Below are 21,190 nucleotides of genomic sequence, written 5' to 3'. Positions count from 1 at the left end.
CAGGAGTTTTACACTCATGGCAGTAGGGCTTTTTACCTGTGGTAGAGGAGGGAGCTTGGGACCCACCACCCTGCGTGGAGTTTTGGGGCCCTGAGGAAGATTTCTCTTTTGTTCTATCCCCACCCTTCTCTTGAGGTTTGGTGGTATCTTTCTTTTGGTCACCACCCTGATTCTTATGCCTGATCCTGGTCCTGACCCATTTATCTGCCCTCTTTCCCAATTCTTGGGGAGAGGTCAAATCTGAGTCTACCAGGTGTTGATGGAGGAGCTGGTTTTGACAGTTACTTAAAATCTGTTCTCTCATCATCAAATTGTACAATCCTGTATAATCAGATACCTTACTTCCCAGCAACCAACCCTCCAAAGCCTTAGTGGCACATTCAACATATTCAGACCAGTCCTGAGTCTGTGTCTTCTGGGTGTCTCTGAACATTAACCTGTACTGTTCAGTGGTTAAGCCTAACCCATCAACTAGGACACTCTTCAGGACTCTGTAGTTTCTGACATCCTCCTCCCTAACAGTGAGGAGTCTGTCTCTGCCTCTTCCTTCAAAGGAGAGCCAGAGGATTGCTGCCCACTGGTCTTCAGGAACCTGCTGTACTTTGCAGGCTCTCTCAAGAGCAGTTATCCATTTGTGGATATCATCCCCACTTTTGTAGGGGGGCACAACCTTAGACAGGTTCCTATTATCAAAGACCCTATCTTTGTCCTTAGGGACAATGCTGCCACCAGTGGGTATAGACCCACTCTCTCTAGGTTGCCTAGCCTTGTTCAGTTTTTCTTCCATCAGGGCTACTTCTAGCTCCTGCTTCCTGATCCTCAGCTGGGCTTCCTGCATTCTGGCCTCATGTTCCCTCCTCTGAGGGGTGGTCATCCTTTTCCTGGAGTGACCTTGAGAGCCTCTAGAGCCATGAGAAGCATTGGAGTCACCTGAGCGATTCCTTTGCCTCCCAAGCCCTGTGTTAAGTCCACTGGGGAGATCCAATGGGGTGAACCCATTGTCAGTCCCCAATAGCCTTAGTTTAGCTGGGCCAAGTATAATACTTGGCACTGGGCTAGTTCTCCCTTCATCATCACTACTTTCTGTATCCTCACCACTTTCCTCCCCTGTAGTATGGTTCTCATCTAAGGGATGGCTATTGGAACTGGGTACCTCTGTAGTCTCTTCAGAAGGGGGGCCTCCTGTTCCTGACCCTAAGGGGGCTAACTGGGAAGCTTTCTTGAGTGCTCTCTGATTCTCATCATTCTGTAAGAGCTCTCTGAGCTCAGCAGAGTTTGGGTTCTTGGGCTGTTTAAGGCCTCTAAGAGTTGCCAAATGCCTGAGCTCATTCTGATTAAGGGTAGCAAAGCTGGATGGTGCCCTCTGGGGGTCACTCTCAACAGAGATGGGTACAGTGGACCCCTCTGCCCCGGCCATTGCTCTTAAGTGTGGGTGGATGTGTTGCAATCTACCTACACTTGTGTTTACCTACTAAACCTATCTAGTAGTTGTAGTCAGGGTGTGCTACTCCCTTTGCTCTACAACAACTAAGTTCAGTAGAACTTATGTATATCTAATCTTGTTTTATATGTACCTACAGGTACCTATGTGATCTTTCAATTGGTAACCAAGAGATTACAATGGTAAAACACAGCAAGCTCAAATCCAACCGCTGCTCACCAATGTGAGAAGTTGGCCTGGTATATGATGCTCACTAGTTAAAGTGATCACCTTGTACCATGCCAAGCAACCCTTATGGTGTGGTTGTAAGTCAACCTTTTCGGACTAGCTGCCCTAGTGGTAGCGTAGGCTAAGCAGTCTTTGAGGCTAAACTCGTGAAGCGTGTTAAGCCAGCTGTTTTACCAAATGTAACCCCCTTTTATACCAATGAAAGGACACCACACAGATATATATTCAAAATATATATGTATTTATTTCTCAAAGTAACCCCTAGTCTCTTTATGAGCACAGGAGCACCAATCGTCAAACAAGATTATCACAGAATACACAGAAGTTGCACGTTATATGGATAGGCCCTGGTGGCCACTCAAACCATATACTAAAATAGTGGTATAAGTACCACGAACAGAAAAGGGAAAAGGCCTAGGGCCTCTAGAATCGCTGGGCCTACAAGGAGCTAACGTCAGTTAGTGACCAGGAGGTCCACGGGTGGCGTGTGCAGAGCAAATAGTCACACGCGTGCTCCCATAGGTTTCAATGGGTGCGTAAAAAGTACAAAGTTACTGCAAAGAGGATCTTCCGGATGGACTAGGAACTCAAGATTTGGAACACAGGCACTAGAGATGTAATACTACACTTGGGCACAGGTGTGCCAGCTTTACCTCACCCACAGGAAGCGGGTGCATAGGCCTCGAAGTGCGTCGGGTTTCTTCTATCTGTTCCGTGGAGCTTGAAGACAAAGATGCTGCAGGCGGTCGGTCCGGGAGAGATGCAGTGGATCCAAGAGTGGATCGGAGATGTTGAAGACCTGTAAGCAGAGGGGACAGTGTTCACAGTCACTAGCCAGTGACCCGCGTGGCACCAGGTGGGTACCAGGCGATGTCGGGTGCAAACAGGTGATGAGGGGTAGCTTGTCTCCGCAGCCACGTGGTCCCTGAAGGTCGACGATGTCCAGGAGTCGGCTCACGAGCTGTCCCACGCAGGCTCTCGCTGTCGGCGGTGTCGGCGACTTGATCGAAGCAAACGAGCCTTGGCAAAAGCAATTGTAGGAGGATTCGGAAATCAGCTGTTGGTTCTGACCAGCAAGGTCAGAGGGATTGCTCCTTTGGAGGGGAGCAAGGGCCAGTCTGGAGCAACCAGACCAGCAGTGTATTTCGTAGAGTTCGTCGCCAAGATGGCCACTAGCCAGCGGGCCAGCAACCGGTTAGGCGCGTCGAGTGGCAAAATGCAGAAGGGCCCCACGCAGATCGTGGAGATGCTGGAGGGCTCACCTTTGGTGCAGATGCTGCTCGGGGGTTGGGCTTCTCAGGACCCAAAGCACAACTTGGAGGGAGCCTCTGTTGTTGCACTTGTCAGCTTGTCGTAGTCGTTCCAAGATGGCTGGCTCCACGTGTCTCGGTGCCTCCACGGGTCTCCTCTTTTCAGGGACTGTGGATCGGGCGGTGAGAGGTCTGGAGGTCCAGGTCTTGTCAGTCTCTGGGCTCGGGCTCCGGCGGGAGGCGGCGGCAAAGCAGACGTTGATTCGCTGGATGGTGCTTGCGTTAGCAAGGTGGTCACTCCCTGACCACAGGGGAGATTTTCTTCAGTCTTCTGTGCCGCAGAATGTCGAAGTTCCCGTCTTCTTCTTAGTTTCAAGTTGATTCCAGGATGTCTGAAGTCTTAGGACACAGCTCCTACCTTTAAGCGGATTCTAGGGGCCGGACTACCTGCTAGGTCCCTCCCTATGGGTGGGACCAGGAAGGGGGGTGGTTACACCCCCAATCCTTTGTCCAGCTCGCCCCAGGCCCGGGACTGGTGTGCCCCAGGACCGGTTTGGACTGGCATATGCACCGAGGCTCCTTGTGAGCCACAGGCATGTCTGGTTTCTTTCAAGCCCTACCTGACCAATACACAAAATCCTGTCTGGGGTGGTGCACGCACCTCCCCTGGCAGGAAACCCTTTGTCCACACCTCCCAAGCTGGAAGGACTCCCAGCAGCAGGAGGGCAGACTTGTGTCTGTGGTGGCAGCATCCATTTTGTGGAGCTGAGGCTATGTCTGATTTTACCCGGGTTTCAGGTACTGTACATGTCGTGTCCCTCTAGAAGGGTGGAATGCTAACCCCGTCGCCAGAATTGGCGAGGGGTTAGTATTCCAATTCGTATGACACCTTACTCGACATGTTTTGATAAAGCCAAACCAAAGATAGCATTTAACCGCGAGGTTCATAATGCACTTAAGAGTATATGGTATGACGATATCTGGAAACAGTAGAAGGAAGTTGTTCCGACCACTGCAGACAGGCTCAGCTCATGCCAGAGCACCATCTCACATGGAACCAAGCACTCTGCCTTCAGGATTGTTAAGGCCTGCCATAGGAGTGACTTATAGGTTACCAGGTGTCCCATTTAAGGTTAGGTATAGGTATACTACACCTAAGTAAGAGGTGATTACACCAACTTACCCCAGCTGAGTGATCAGCCAGTTGTGTCAGATTGTTAGGCCAAGCCTGGGGTGGCATAATACATGCTGCAGCCCTTGGCAGGCCTTGGGTACACCAATGCCCTGGGTACCTAGTGTACACTGGTACAGGGGCTGACAGGGTGATCCAACCAATTGGGTATGTACCTAGGGTACATGGAGTCCATTTTAAAGAGAGAACAGCCAGGCTGAGATCCTGAATAGCAGGATCTCAGGCCAACTAAGTCGAAAAACCAGCTAGACACTAGGCAAAAAATTTGGGGGTAACCATAGTCAGATATCCACCTTCCTACAGTGAGTCACTCATTCATGCACCTATGCACTACATAATACCCCCACCGAACCATGCAGACACTCAGACTGATACTCAAAAAACCAACTAATAACCTATATAGACACCCATGTAGCTACTCACCAACCCATGCAGCCACTTATACACAAAGTGAGAGACTGATACAGATATTTACATATTTAAACATTACTCACTAAGCCATGTATTCACTATGATACACTTAATCAGTCAGTTACACAATCAATTTTTCAAAAACAAATCATCCATTTAGACACTTATATACCCATTTATTCTTCCATCGACCTTGAGATATACATATATAAAACATATTTAATTTTCAGAATAACACACATTCACTGGATGATGTCATCAGTGATGTCATCAGTGATGTCATTTGAGATGTCATCAGTGATGTCATGAGTGATGTCACTGACCATGTCATGAGTGATGTAATATGTGACGTCATCAGCAGTGCATTGCGGGCGCGCGAGTTATAGTTAGCTGAACTAACAATAACGGGGGAATTTCAATGGTTTTGTACAAGTGAAAAGTGCAGCTAACTATAACACCCCTGAAACCTATGGTTTTTTCAGTGAATATATATATACATATATATATATATATATATATATATATATATATATATATATATATATATATATATATATATATGTGTGTGTGTGTGTGTGTGTGTAAATAAATATTTACATATTACATATATATATATATATAATATAAAATGTACTAATGACATCATCCACAGAAACACTCACACAACCATGCACACCCCCATAGAAAGACTCATACACCCACTCCCACATACCGTTCACATACCAGTTTACAGACCCATACAAGCCCTCACACATCCACTCACTGATCAATAGAGCCACTCACACATCCACTCACCCATACATCCATTCACACAACCATTATCTCACCCATACAGCAATTCATGCACCCACTCAGTCATCCATACAGCCACAGCCACACATACAAGCGCTGGGACATCCCATTGCCGGGACAGCCATGTGTTTACAAATTATATAACATAACATAACTCACACACTGAGCCAGCCGCACATACAGCTACTCATACACCTATTCGCTCACCCATACAGTCACTCACACAGCAACCCACTCACCCATACAGTTACTCACACACCCATTCACTTACTCATACATATACTAGCACAAGTACTCACTAAGCTATACAGTCACTAACACTATCACACACTCACCCATACAGCCACTTACACACTGCATCACTTGCCTATATAGCCTCTCACATACCCACTCACTCACTCATACACCACTGACAGATCCACAGACGGTCATTCACTCACCCATAGAGCAATCCACATACCCACTCACACACCAGTACAACCACTCACGCACCCATACAAACCACGGGCATCGCAGACCTCCTCTGCTTCAGCTTCTTGACGTGCTCCATCGCCGCCTTGGGAAACGTGAATTTTGCAATCCCCATCTGGGCCCACCCGTAAGCGGGCTGGATACAGCATGGCATACGTAATGCCTTCAGACTGCGAGAATTTTTTTAACTGCGCCAAACTCGCTGCACAGTCACCGTAAAGTCAGGGAATAAGGACAGAGTATTCCCTTGGTGATTAATCGTGGCCTTTTCTCTCGCGAGCCTCAAGATGGCATCGCGGTCCTGATAGTTCAGTAGGCAGGCGATTATAGGGCGAGGCGGGGCACCAGGAACAGGTCTTGCAGCCAACGAGTGATGGACACGCTCCACTATAAATATCGGAGAGAGATTTTCAGGGCCAAATATGTCCTTGACCAGGGATTCGAAAAAGGTCTCCATCCTGCCAGTGCTAGTAGATTCAGGAAGGCCTGCGACGCGGATGTTGTTGCGGCGCGACCTCGCCTCCAAATCTTCATTTTTTGCTTGGATGAGCGCTAAGACTTTTTCCATGTGGAGTGCCTTGTCCGTCACTTTTCCGAGGCCATCTTCGGTTGTGGAGACGCATTGCTCAAGTTCCCCCATCCTTGCATTCTGCTTCTCGAGCTGGGATGACATATGGTCCAACCTGTGGTTCAATCAGTCCCTTCAATAGATTGGAGACTCTTCTGCATGGTGAGCAGAGTTGCTTCCAGCGCGAGGGGCCCTCACCCTGGGTGTCCGCCTCGGAGTCAGGGGGCGCCCTTTGCTGAGATTTAGTGGATTTGCGTGCCTGCAACATGAGGCGAGGCTGCGTCTTGTCTGTTCTGCCCATGTCTGCTGCTGACAAAATGAAGGGGAGTCCCACTTCTCCGCTGCCGGGTCCCTAAGGCTCGAGCCCCCAGCCAGCAGTTATAGTCATGGCACACCGCAGGCACAATAAAACACTCTCTGGGGCACAACCACTCTCTGGTCAACTCAGATTTATCAGGCTCAACAGCGAATCAGTCCCAGGTGATATACAACATGCACCAGGCATGGGAATTATCAGCCCTGAGAGGCGATCTAACGCAGAGCAGCCAGTCCACAATGCCGCCTACAGGGTACAGCTACTGTGTGTATCAGAACTGCTACACCTCCAGAGTCAATGCGCAACTAAACGCGCCTTCAGCCACACAGAAGGCCCAGGGGGTGCCGGGCCTGGATGGTATGGGGAGTCCGAAGAGAAATCAGCTAGAGTACACCATGAGGGGGAGGCCTCCCAGATCTATCCAGAATATGGATGCCATCGCCAGTCGCGCAAGGAGACACGAGCGCCACCCCGCCTCAGCCACACTCACAGGCTGCAGCATGCAGCTATACGCTCCATCCCTCACCCACCGCCGCAGCAGAGGACTAGGAGCCCAGCCGCTCCCCACTCACCACCGCCTGCAGTTGGCTCCACCAGCCTTCCAGTCCTCAGGTGCAAACACAGCGGGGGTCTGACGCACCCCCAGGCAAGTTCCTGGCTCAGTCTGCATCAGTCTATGTAGTGAGGTAGGCCACAGATCTTCAGGTGCCTTAGAGGATAGCACTCATCGTCACTGTCCTGGGCTCCGTGAATGCGCACCGCAGCAGTGGCAGCAGCCCCAGGACTCGGCTGGCCGGCGCGCTCCGCTGAATGCCCCTGGTCAGTCCCAAAGGGTGCAAAAGTGAGTAGTCCACACCTCGGTCCTCGGGCCACACTGCCGATCGGTCCAGCACCCTCCGATCGGCAGGATCGTTACCAGCAGATTAACCCCTCGCCGGCCGCGCGTAGAGTTGCTGTGGTGGGGAGAATCTTTGTCAGGCTGCGGCGGCTGCCATCTTGTCGCTCGTCAGGCAGAACGCGAAAATCGAATTTTCAGTCGTCACGATGCCAATAGATAGCCAGGATTCCTCCGCTGGTTGCAGGGTGCTAGTGCGATGTGGGACAGCCGTTTACAGGCTTCAATGCTGCAATATTAGGCGGATTTTAGGCGGATGAGAGATCAGTCGGGCCGAGCTGCACTATAGTGCGGCCATCTTGCCTGGCACCCTCTAGCGCCCCCCTGCTGACGAAATCTCACTAATGAGGGAATTCTCGCTACAAGGAATGGACTTTACTGTGGAACACTGACCTGGGGAGACCATGCCAATAATTATGGTCTCTCAGGAATATTCCATCTTAGTCCAGGAATTTAGGTAACTCTCTCCACTTTCAACTGGGAGGGGCACGTGTTAGACCTGAAAGCCTTAGGGCGGTCTTCCCCCAAGGATTTTGCCTGCTTACCTCCAATTTTGCTGAATTGGTTTTTGTTGGACTTAGGACTCTGTGCTCTTTAGCACTGCTAACCAGTGCAAAAGTGCTTGTGCTCACGCCCCTAAACATAGTTTATTTGATATATACCTAATTGGCATATTTGATATACTTGTAAATTCCTGGTAAAGTGGAATACCAAATACACAGGGCCTGGAATAAATTAAATGGTACAATTGGGCTTGCAGCACTGATTGTGCCACCCACCTAGTAGCCCTTTAAACCTAGTCCCAGGCCTGTTATTGCAGCCTGTAGGCAGTGTTACATAGCCATGTTGGCTTGGCATTTAAAACCCCTTGCCAAGCCTTACTCACCCCATGTATTACATATGTCACCACTAAGGTAGGCCCTAGGTAGCCTATAGGGCAGGGTGCTATGTAATTAAAAGGTAGGACATATGATTTTAAGTTTTATATGTCCTGGTTGTGAAAAACCTCCAAACTCATTTTTCACTACTGTGAGGCCTACCTCTCTCATAGGATAACATTGAGCATTCCTTATTACATTTAATAAGCTATAATTCCTAATAGAGAGAAGGTTGATTTGCCAATCAATCATGGATTTGTAGAGCACGCTAATCACCTGTGAGGGTTCCAAGCATTAGATCCAGTCTGCTTGGGATTTCAGTTGAAGAGCGAGGTCTGGAATCCCCTACTGAATTCCTGGAGGGAGGGAGGGAGTGATATGTACTCAGGTAAATGGGGAGTCTGTTCTAGGATTTTGTGGTGAGGTAGGAGAAGGAACGACTTCCACTGTTGCTGCGGCTGATGCAGGGGTGTGGTGGCGGAGAGAGAGGCAGAGTACAGTGGTCTTGAGGGATGGTTGAAGCTCAGGTGGTGTTTGATGTATGCTGGTCCGTGATTGTAAAGGGCTTTGTTGGTGTACGTCAGGATCTTGAATTGGCATCTCTTGTGTACAGGGAGCCAGTAGAGTTTCTTCAGGTGGGGGTGATGTGAGTCTGTCTGGGGAGGTCGAGGATGAGTCTGGCTGCCGAGTTCTGGATAGTATAAAGTCTCTTAAGGAGGTGTGATGTGATTCCTGCATAAAGAGTGTTGCCATAGTCCAGGCGACTGGTGATGAGGACTTGAGTGATGGTACATCTGGTGGGTACAGGGAGCCATTCGGAGATCTTACAAAGCAGGTGGAGGTGAGGAAGTAGACAGAGGAGACTGTTTATATGGCTCTGTTTAGTACCGATGGAATGGTAATGATAAATCCTCTTTAAAGTTGGATTTATTGTTAGTATTTTAAAAATGCCACTTTTAGAGAGGCATTTTTCTGCTCTTAGCCATTTGGTGTCTGCTGCCTGTCTCTGATCAGAGTATGGGTTGCATGACTGCTGGGCTTTGTGTACTCCATCTAGAGACCTACACACAAAGGGAGCTTAGGTATGACTGAATGGGTCTTCCTGGGAGGATGGAAGGGAGGAGCTGGGCACAGCCTCACACTTACACCTGAATAGGCTGTGTCCTGTCCACACACAAAGGGCTGCATATCCTCGTACTGAGCCTGGAGCCATGGCAGGAAGGGAAGACCTCTGTGCACTTCAAAGACCCTTCTTTGAAGTCTACCCCACTTCAAAGGCACAACTGGGTATAAGTACTGGACCTCCGACACCACCAACTCATTACACTTCTGGACCTGTAACCACTCTGTTAAGAAGATGAACTGGTGTGCTGAAGGACTGCTACTCTGCTGGGCTGCTACTCTGAAAGAACTGCTGCCTTGCTGTGTGCCCTGCTACTCTCTGTTGCCTAGGTGCTAAAGATCGGACCAACACAACTTCAATCCAGAGTGACTCCAAGGGGTAGCTGACTAGCCCCCTCAACTGAACGTTCAGGGACATAAAAGAATTCCAACTACCCTGCTCCATTTGAATCATTGGAAGTGGGCATAAGGGATTGCTCCAGGGCAACCGAAGCATCCTTTGCTGAGAGAACAGAATCCGGACATCGCCACTGTTGCGGGAACATGACCAGTGCATTGCACTCGGAACCAACGCTTCGCTGTCAGATCCACTGCATTGCTGCCACTGCATAGAAAGGATCGTAGCAGCGTGGAGAAACCCAGTGCATCGCCTATGGAACATCACACTTCCGAAACGGTGCATTGTTTACAGAACTGATGCATCGCCACTGTTGGGTGGAGAAAATTGATGCATCACCTCGACTGCAGGATCAACACAGATGCATTGCTTGGCTGCACCCCTCATCTTCGTTGTCGTAACTGGGATCAAAGTACTTTTGTTCAGTGGGCCCCAGGGGGTCCCTGTATCCGGCCTATGCTCCATCGCGGTCAGCCTGAACTTTTGACTTTGTCTGGTGCGACCAGATATGCCAAATAGGTGCTTATTACTTCTAAGCGATATTTTGCAGTTCATTATTTTAAAATTCATATCTCATGTTCTATTTATTGGATTTTTGTCATTTTGGTCTTGTTTTATTACTTTGTGGTGTTTACACTATGTTACTGTTTGAAGTGTTGCACAAATGGTTTACACATTGCCTCTTAAGTTACGCCTGACCGTTCTCTGCTAAGCTACCAGACGATGAGTAAAGACTACTTTAAAGGTACGTTGATGGCTTACCCTGACTAGGACAGTGGCGTAACACAGGCGCCCGCAGCCCCGGTGGTGCGGTGGGCCCTGAGCTGCAGGGGCGCCCTGAGCTGCAGGGAACCCCCTCAGCATGGTACTCTGGCCTGGGAGCGCTGGAGTAAATCCGGAGCGGGGCCCCTCCATGTACCTTGCAGGGGGGCCCCCTCAAGTTTCATTACGTACGTGGACTAGGATTGATTGCTGCTTGACCCAGTCAACCAGGAACCCAATTTCTAACACACACACATAAATATATATATAACAAGTATTGGTATAGCCAATAGGTCTCGCCTTTGAGACCTTATAAGTGTTTAGCCATGCAACAGCAGAGGGGTAGAAGGGTGCAAGGCAGAGCATGAGGAGCGTCTAGCAGCACCGGGCATGTCAGCATTTTTTACGGACCCCTATACAAACAACTATGCTGGGCCCCAAGTCACAAGTGCCTGTTCCGAAGTTTTAAAATAAAGTGTTATGGGAAAGAAAAAACACAGTAGCTCCAGTCTCCGCCACCAACTAATGATTTGAAATGCATCAGCTGAGATGAAAAAACACAAAATGCTAGCTTCGAAACCTATGCATAGATTTTATAGCACAAGCACCGGTGCTGTCAAAGCGCAGGGTCTGAGGAAAAGAGTCCCTTTGGCAGTCCTAAGCATTAGTGCTTGCAGTGTGATGAGAATGGTAAGGGTTATCTTTAAAAGGGGCATGGTTAATGAAGCTTTATCTCAAAATCCTTTACAAGAGACGTGGTCTTAGATGAACAGAACAAATCAAATAAAAATTGGAAATATCTATGTACGTGAGTGTCACAGAGCACCAACAGAAGTGTCAAAGGAACTTCCAAAATGTCACAAAGTACCAATTATCAGAGTTCCCTAGCTCAGAATCCTCTCCTAACTTGGTAGGTCTGGTCTAGAAAAATTCAAAGCAGCTCATATTGCAGTGGGCTGGATTTTTCCTCTTCTCAGGATGAGGTCAGCTGCCTATGAAAAGAGAGCTCGGTGAAAGACTACACCACAGCCGGGCCAACTGGGACTTATAGTCTTTCCAATGTCCTCCATTTTGTGAATGAAATTCCTCCAAGCTCATTCACAGAAAAAAAAAAAAAGCTCCCTGCGCAGATTCGCAGGGCGGAAAGCTCCATGCAAGGGCATGAAATGTAATCTCGGTCCCTGCCATGCAATGCAGCCCTGGTTACACTGCCTGAAGGTCACCAACCAAGTGGAGAAGTCAGATAAGCTTGGTGAACTTCCAAGGCAGACGAGTCCGATACTGTGAGTGCGGAGCACGCGAGAGTTCTCGAGCCCACAGAGAGGGGGGTGGCGTTAGCTGTTTATAGCGCAGGTGGAAATGCAACGAGGTACAGTCGAGTTATTGTGATCTGCGCACAAGCTGTAGATACTGCCTGTTCTCACTTTAAATTAAAAAGAAAAAGGCTGGTAAAATGTCATCAGGTAAATGTCAACTACGGGATACATAATTGAATATTTCCAATGGTGCATTAAAAAAAACATGTTTTGCCTCATTGCATATTAATTATATATTTTATTATTATATAAACTGAAGCAGTTTGTGCTTTGCCCAGGAGTGAATATCATTTGCTAAATTCCTGTTACACAAGCAGGAAAACCAGGAAACAAATGCACACACACAAACAGCATATTTAATAAGTGATATTTTAAAAGATAGCCGTGACCTGATTTCCTGCACTTACACCGATGCATAACACGCTAGGTTGGGTCAAAACAGTCTTGAACTTTTTCACCGTTATAGGTGTGGAATTAAAAAACAAAGCATGCAATGGTGGAGTCAAAGAAAAATAAAACAGGGCTAAGCAAAAGTGTTGAAAGACACCACTGATTTGAAGGCATGAATAGGAGGCATTGCAGCAGAAGTACCTTCTTTCTTTAAAAAATAAAACCTCTTAATATATAGGAAAAAAAACACGAATTCAATATGGGACTGGTGTATTAATGGAGAGACAAAAAGAGAGCGAGTGAGTGGGCGATGAGAGAGGCGCGTGAAAGTGAACGCGATCGCGTGCTGTAAGGGTGCCCAGGAGCGATGCTCCTAAAGAGCCATGACGAGAGGAAAGCCAGATGGCGCCTGTGCGCGTAACTGTGCACGTAACTGCATGCTCTAGGCCACACAAAAAGCGTGTGGTGAGCTTTTTGAAGCCCACTTACTAAAAGTCTCGCCAGTGCAGCGCATGCGCTGGCTCAGGCGAGACCTAAAAACAAGGTTAAAGGGACATTAGGAATTGTAATTATATCTTACTTTACATAAAAAAACGAAAACCTTAGAAATTCACTGAATAAACCAAAGGCTACAGCTACATTACACTTAGGTGAAAAAGACAGTTAACATGCCATTTTAAACTAAAAACAACAGTTATTCACCAGTTATAGTTACCTCAAGTAATTATAAGTTGAGCTGAGTGGAAACACCAGGATTCAAACTGTGAGTGGGAGGTCAAACACTGATCCTTCAAGTGAATACATGAGTGTACAGATCCATCAGACTAATATAATTTGTTTGGTATCTTCAACATAGCATCATTGCACACATTATTGTGGAGACTTCAATTTGACTATGGTCACACACTATCAGGGTGGGGACCATGACATCCCTATAATCACACACCATCTCTCTGGGGACTTGAGCATCCCTATAACAGCACACTATCTCTGTGGAGACCTGGCATCTTTATAATCACATACTATGTCTGTGGAGACCTGGCATCTCGATGATCAAACACTATCTCAGTGGAGACCTGAGCATGTTTATAATCACAAACTATCACTGTGGAATCTTGGCCATCAATATAATCACATACTATTTCTGTGGGTACATGGCATTCCTATAATCACACACTATCTGTGTGGGGACCTGGGCATCTCTATAATACCATAATAACACACTATCTCTGCCTGTGGAGACCAGGCATCTCTATAATCACACACTATCTCTGTGGAAACCTGACCATCAGTATAATCACACACTATCACAGTGGGGACCTGGGTATCCCTATTATCACACACAATATCTGTGGGGACTTGAACATTACTATAATCACACACATCTCTGTGGGGACTGGCATACTTATTATCACATACTATCTCTGTAGAAACCTGGCCATCAACATAATCGCACACTATCTCTGTGGGGACCTGGGCATCCCTATAATCACACACCATCTCTGTGGCGACCTGGGCATCCCTATAATCACACACCATCTCTGTGGGGACCTTGACATCCCTATAATCACACACTAGCTCTGTGGGGACCTGAGCATACCTATAATCACCCATTATCTCTGTGGGGACCTGGGCATAATTATAATCACACACTATCTTTGTTTGGACCTGGGCATCAATATAAACAATCACGTGCTATCTTTGCAGTAGGACGCTGCACCTGCCTTCTTTATGGGGAACCTGATAACACCATTCTCACACACCATCTCAGTGAGGACCTAGACATCCTAAAAATCGCACACTATCTCTGTGGGGAGCTGGGCATTCCTACAATCACACACTATCTCTGTGGGGATATGGACATCAATATAATTCATCACACACTATCTTCTTGAGGAATTGATCATGGCTATCATCACACACTATCTCACTGGTGACCTTGCCATGTGTATAATCACACAGTGTCTCTGTTGGGACCTGGGCTTCAATGTAATTACACTACTGCTTTGTGGGAATTTGAACATTATTATCATCACACACTATCTCTGCAGGGACATGTGTGTCTCTCATATAATTTTTCCATAGAGAGACTTGTACTTGAAAGTTGTCATACACTTTCGCTGCAGGTCTACAGTCACTATTGTGGGGATGTGGGCAACCCTATTATCACACATTATCTCTATGGGGGCCTAGGCTTCACTATAATCATACAACACAACAATCCCTGCAGGACTTGAGCAAGACTATAATCTGTGCACGCAACTGGGTATGACTATAATAACCTACTATCACTACAGGGACCTGAGCATTACTATTATAACATTCTCTATGTGGGGACTTGAACATAACTATGATCACTCACTATCTCTGTGGGGTTTTGAACATACCTATAATCACACAATATATTTGAGGGACCTTCAACATGAATATAACCACACACTATCTCAATATGGTCTTCAAGGTGAGTATAATTAAACGCTTTATTTGTGGAGACCTGAGCATTAATGTAATGACACACTATTTCTACATGAACATCAGTATGACTATTATCGTATCCTATCTCTACAAGGACTTGAATATGACTATTATAACATTTTCTATGTGGCACACTCTCTCTGCACGAACCTGACAATCTCACACTATCTCTGGGGGAACTTGAACATGCCAATAATCACGCACTATCTCTAGGGGAACTTCAGCATGACAATCACACACTATCTCTGAGGGGACTTGAACATGACAATAATCACACACTATCTTTGCGGGGACTTGAACGTGACAATAATCACACACTATCTTTGCGGGGACTAGAACATGCCAATAATCACACACTATCTCTGCGGGGACTTGAACACACCAATAATCACACACTATCTTTGTGGGGACTTGAACACACCAATAATCACACACTATCTTTACGGGGACTTGAATACACCAATAATCACACACTATCTTTGTGGGGACTTGAACATGCCAATAATCACACACTATCTTTGTGGGGACTTGAACATGCCAATATTCACACACTCTCTCTATGGGGACCTGGGCACTTCTTGAATAACACTCTATATTTGCATGAATTGCAGCATGACTGTCATTGTACACTATCTGTAGAGGGACCTGAACCTGACTATAATCAAACATGATTATAATCGGAAACTGTTTTGGAGGATTTCAACATGTCTATAATCACACACTATCTGTGTGAGAACCTGGCATCCCTATAATGACAAACTATCTCATGTGACTAAAACGTAACTAGCATCAAATACCACTTCATTGGGGACTTAAGCATTAGTAAAACCACACATAATCTAGGCAGGACTTGAACATAAATATAAACACACACTATGCCTATAGGAACTTGGGAGTGACTACATTGAAACACAATTTTAAAAAAATCACGCCGTATCTCTGCAGTGGCTTAAAATGATTATCATCAATTACTCTCTCTGTCCGCTGTAGAACATTACTATAATAACATACAAAATCTTTGGGGCTTATCATCGCATAACATGCAAAGAAAATGATGCCTAGTGGTGAGGATGATGAAAATGAACTAGGTAATCTCAACTTGACTTTCCTATCCGACCACATTGCAGGATGTTTGGCCTCTAAATAATCTTAACATTGTGTTGTTTCCTTATTCTTGAAAGTTTGTGAGCACTCAGTAACAGGCTAAATATCTGTAAATCTCTTTCCAGGGACTTCATATGCTATAGGCCTTCGCTGAGAAATTCATTATCATCACAGTCCATGTTCTGTGTGCTCGTAGGACACAATGAGCTATTTATATATGACTAAACTATCATGTAATTTAAGTACAGCACTGAAAAATTACATTTAGCCATGTGTGTGTGTGTGTGTGTGTGTGTGTGTGTGTGTGTGTGTGTGTGTGTGTGTGTGTGTGTGTGTGTGTGTGTGTGTGTGTGTGTGTGTGTGTGTGTGTGTGTGTGTGTGTGTGTGTGTGTGTGTGTGTTACTATCCTTGTGGGGACTTGGGTGTGATAACACACTCACGCTGTGGGGACTTGATTGCACTGTGGGGACCTGAACCCAGGTCCCCACAAGGAAGTGCCTTCTAAATGTTAAAAAATGACTTCAGGAACATCTGTGTCAATTTTCACAACTTTTTAAAAAATTGCTTTGTGGGGACCTGTGTTTCATCAAGTGTGTTTATATTTTTGCTCAGCTCTGCCCCTGTAGACAGGAGGCGGTACTGCAGTCTTAAACACACTTTGCATTTAAACACACTTTGCTCACTGGAACCACATACCAGCAGCAGAAAGGACAGACTTTTAAAGGAAAAGCTGGATACCTGTGTGCTTATAAAAATATTTTTCATATAAATTAACCATTTCTCTATTTATTCTAATAAATATTTATTTTAGATGAAGCTATTGAATTTAGATTTTTTGTGTCTGAAAATTGTAAGTGGTTTTATAAACTTTTCTAAAAGCAATTTGCATCAGATTTGAGTACCAGAATACTTCACTATTGCCATTTGATCCTTATATGCATTTAAAGAATGATGGTGCGCTACACTGTAATAGAAAATAAACTGATTTGAAAGATATTTGGAAATAACCTAAAGGCAATCAATTCCTAATGTTACTTTGCAAAGCTTGTACCAAGAATTCTGAGTCTTTATGTTGTTTGCCTTTGTTTACATATTAATATGCACAATGGAATATGTAAATGTTTTCTCTCCATCAGTGCTAGTGCATGTTTGACTGCCACGTTCCAACACACATACCCTTGCGCTATAGAGCAAAACGGTGTGTGCCTTTTCTAAAGCACAACTTTTGTACCGAAAGGCACCCCTTTCAGTACAAAAACTATGCATTGAGACTTTTCCCATTTTGCATGTGTGCTATACAATGCAGCATTCATGCAAAGTTGAGAAAATAAGGAGAAATTAAGGCATTTCTTCTCATTATACCAGCCTCGTGGAAGCATTAGGTTTTGGCAAAAATCCATGTCTACCAATGTAAGTAGATAGGGATTTGCATCAAAACCCATGGAACATTCATTGACGCAAATTACATTTGAAACAGGGAGGAGAGGCCATGTTATGTATGATTAACCTATTACTCCTTTGTCCATGTGGGAAAATTGATAGCAAGGATAGATGATTTTGGAAGTCATACATAACATAAAATTAGAGATGGGTAAAAGTGAACAACAGGGATGTTTTCACCTTGTAGTTTTGAGCTTCACTCTTGTTGTCTACTGGATATCACTCTGGCACCCATGGTGAATTTATCCCTGTTATCCATCTATAAATGTATAATTCCCATTCTTCTACTTTGTAGCCACCTTACCTGGTGTTTTAGAGAGAGCCTTATACAGCTGAACTATTTTTAGTCTATTCCTTAAAACACACATTGAGTTTCTTGGTGGATTTGTATGTTGCTGTAAGGGGAGCTGATAATTTAGAAATATCTCAACTTCTATGGTTAAGATTGCTATTTTTATTTTTCACCTTATCTTAAAGAAGAGCTGCTGAAAAATAAATGAGAGCTGAAGGTGTCACTCTTTCTTTTCCTTCTTGCCTGTGCTGATGATCTTTAGGTGGTGTGGATATCACAATAATCCTATTTTGATGTGTTCAGACTGTTGCAGTAACTATGACGGAGTACATTTCTATTCCTCCCAAGGTTCATTTTTTGCACTACCTTTACCACGTCACAGCTCAACCAACACACATGACCATTCTTTAACAAACTATTGGCTTTATCATTCAATATTTTTGCCTGTTTAAAGATGATAATGCAAAGCAATTCTGTTTCTAGACCTGCAACTTTTCTGAGTCCATTAACTTATGCCACACACCCATCCTGACTACTTCAGCAAGAATGACCATGTTTGGGGCATGGCCAGAGATGCATGAAGATGACAGTATGATTGTGATTGCCAAGCTCCGGTGCCTGAGGCCCATGATGGACAGCATCCTGTGGACCTGAAGGCCCACACAACCATGAGTGTAATGGCAAACTCTAGGGGGGCAAAGAACTTGGCGGAGTAGCTGTGGCTTCTGCATATGGGGAGCAAACAGCCCTGTGATCAGCACCGGGAAAGCGACATGGCAGGCAAGATGGCAATGGGCGCTTAGGAAATACTGCAATTCACCAGTTCGGGGCCCGGAGATGGGCTTTCAGCGACCTGAGGTGACCGGCAGAGGACTACACCCTGAACCCTATCCCCGATGGAGGGGGACTGCACAGCACCAGCAGGGCTCCCTGTGGAGACGACAGTATAGTGTGAAGGTCACACGGCGGGTCAGCCAGCTAAAGAACTGGACCCACCTACAGCATCTCCGAGGGTGAGCAATAGGAGATCCCCTTCGCACACACCACCCCAGGAGAGAACACATGGGATCAGTTGCCCACTGGCATCAATGGAGGCTGCAGCACCTGGTGAGGAGCACTTCATGGGCAGGAAAAGTAAACTGAAGTGGAGAGGTGAGGTGAAACCTGGTAGATTGGCGGGAGTGAGGAGGGGGAAAGCAGCAACAGTGTGCTCATGCCCAGGGTGTAGAGGGTGAGATGGTCCCGTAAGGGTGAAACACCCATCTATGTGGCATGCCGGGAGGGGAGACGAGAATCCAAGAGACTGCCGCAAGCGTAAGCGGAGCCTAGACCGGGATACCTGCCAAAGGCGACACCACTGCCAGACCATCCCCGACCACTCCAGGTGACTACTTGCAATCGTCTGGTAGGCCCTGACCTTAACTACGGAGGCCCCCATCAATGTGAAACTTGCAACCCCCTTAGACACCGTTCAAAGAAGAAACTGCGCTCAGTCTCTCCTAAAATGATGTCCCTCGAGCATTCTTTTTAGATGGGTAGTGTTCAATGTCTCCAATATACCATGTATTTCAGTGGAAACTGTAAAGTGGCTGTGAGTGCAGGGCATCCTGTAGCAGGCACATTGTGAGCTGCAGAAATATAAGCCACAAGAGTGCTCCCTCATCCCCCTGTTTACAATTGATGCACCAAAAAACTGATACATCCATTTACTCAGTAATTCATTCATGCACTCACGTCAATCCATGTGCCCACTTGCCCAGTCATTCATCCATTCACTCATTTATCCAGCAATTTATCGTAATACTCACTTATTCATTTATCAGTCTATGTACTTAATCACTCAACTATCTATGTGCTCAACCAGGGAAAACAAGTTGACAAACATGTTTCTCTGTTGTCCATTCAGTGTTGAACAAAGAGAGCAGGAAGAGGCGAATAGCCCTCAAAGTAATTTATTTTTCTTTGTTGGCTGCTTTCATCCACAGCTCTTTTCATTATTTTAGAAAATATGAAGACAGAATGAGGAGAATAACAAATTGTTATTCTTTAGGAGTTTCAATAGTCTTGGTCTGGGCACCGATTTTAGTTATAGACACAATTGCAGTGCACCTGATAATTGTGTTGATTTTGGGTTTACACATATTTTCTAAGCTCAAAACGTATGAGCAGGTGTGCCACAATTGTGCATCTCATGGCACCACTCCTCCTGCTATAGCAACAAAGCAACAGGTACTCTAAACAGATTCCCAGCACTCTGTTCTACACTTAATTATCAAGGGCCACGCACCGGGGTGCTAAATCAACGCAACGCTTGAGATGCAATTTATCAAGCCAAGCAAGGCCACCTTCTGTGGCCCTAAGTGGCTTGATAAATCAAGAGTAACTCTGCCCAAGGGAGTCATTCCATGGGTGGTGCATGGTTGTTCCCATGCAAAACCCATGGATTTTGATGCATTCCCAGATTTACCATAAGTGGTATATCGGGGAATGCGCCAAAATGGCTTTGCCTCCCCAGGTGACACATAACGAGGAAAAATATGTTTATTTCCCCTCTTTTTTCCTGCATTCTGCAGCACATATGTAAAGGGGAAAATGCCTCAGGGGATTGTTTTTGCTAAGGAAGGGTCCCCTTTCTGCACAAAAACAATCATGCTAGCAATGCAGGAACCCTTGCACCATGGTGCAAGAGTGCCTGCATTGGCGCTAGGCAGCACAGTGTGCACCTGCACAGGGAAAAGCAGAAGTGTGCCGCACAATGTTAAATACCACGCTTTGCTGCACTTTCCCTATCACACAGTGCAGCAAAGTCACTTGCTGCGCTGCATGATATGATGATAAATATGTCCCTGACTTAGGTGCTGGGCCTTTTAATGATATTTTTCTGGATAGGTGCTTTAGTTTCGGACAGCACAGCTCAGAAACAAATATAGGCACCCTTTGACTACTGTTTCTGCGCTGTACTATCTAAAAATAAAGCAGGAACTGAAAGAAATCTGGCGTAAATGAGTTTTCTTTACTCAGTACAGGACCTCAGAAACAGGTGCTTGGCTCAGTGCACCAGAAAAGCTTGTGCAAGCCCTATGTTAAACTCAACAGAAAAAATATATATATATCCACACTTGATCTAATAAAACATACGGCTGTTTATTTTGCACATCCCAATTGTGTCTACATTATTGTGCATATTGGAGTAGCTCTTTCCATTAGGAAACAGGCCTGACAAACCATAAAGTACAATATTTGTTATTGATGTTTCTGATTAGGCAGCATTAGGGCTTTTTTTTTTTGCAGTTTATATAGGCGAACCCGAACCAAATGATTTTGGTGCGCTTTACATAAGCACCAGTTACTTTACACAAGTTTTAGGCACGTGGACATTAACTGCTTAAACTCATCAGACCCTAAAAGAGAGATGTGCGTGGATAGCTTCATTCTAAACTCTGGGAGGCC

This window comes from Triturus cristatus, chromosome 1_1 (genome assembly GCF_964204655.1).
Source record: "Triturus cristatus chromosome 1_1, aTriCri1.1, whole genome shotgun sequence".
NCBI classification, from domain to species: domain Eukaryota; kingdom Metazoa; phylum Chordata; class Amphibia; order Caudata; family Salamandridae; genus Triturus; species Triturus cristatus.
This window is presented reverse-complemented; position numbering follows the sequence as displayed.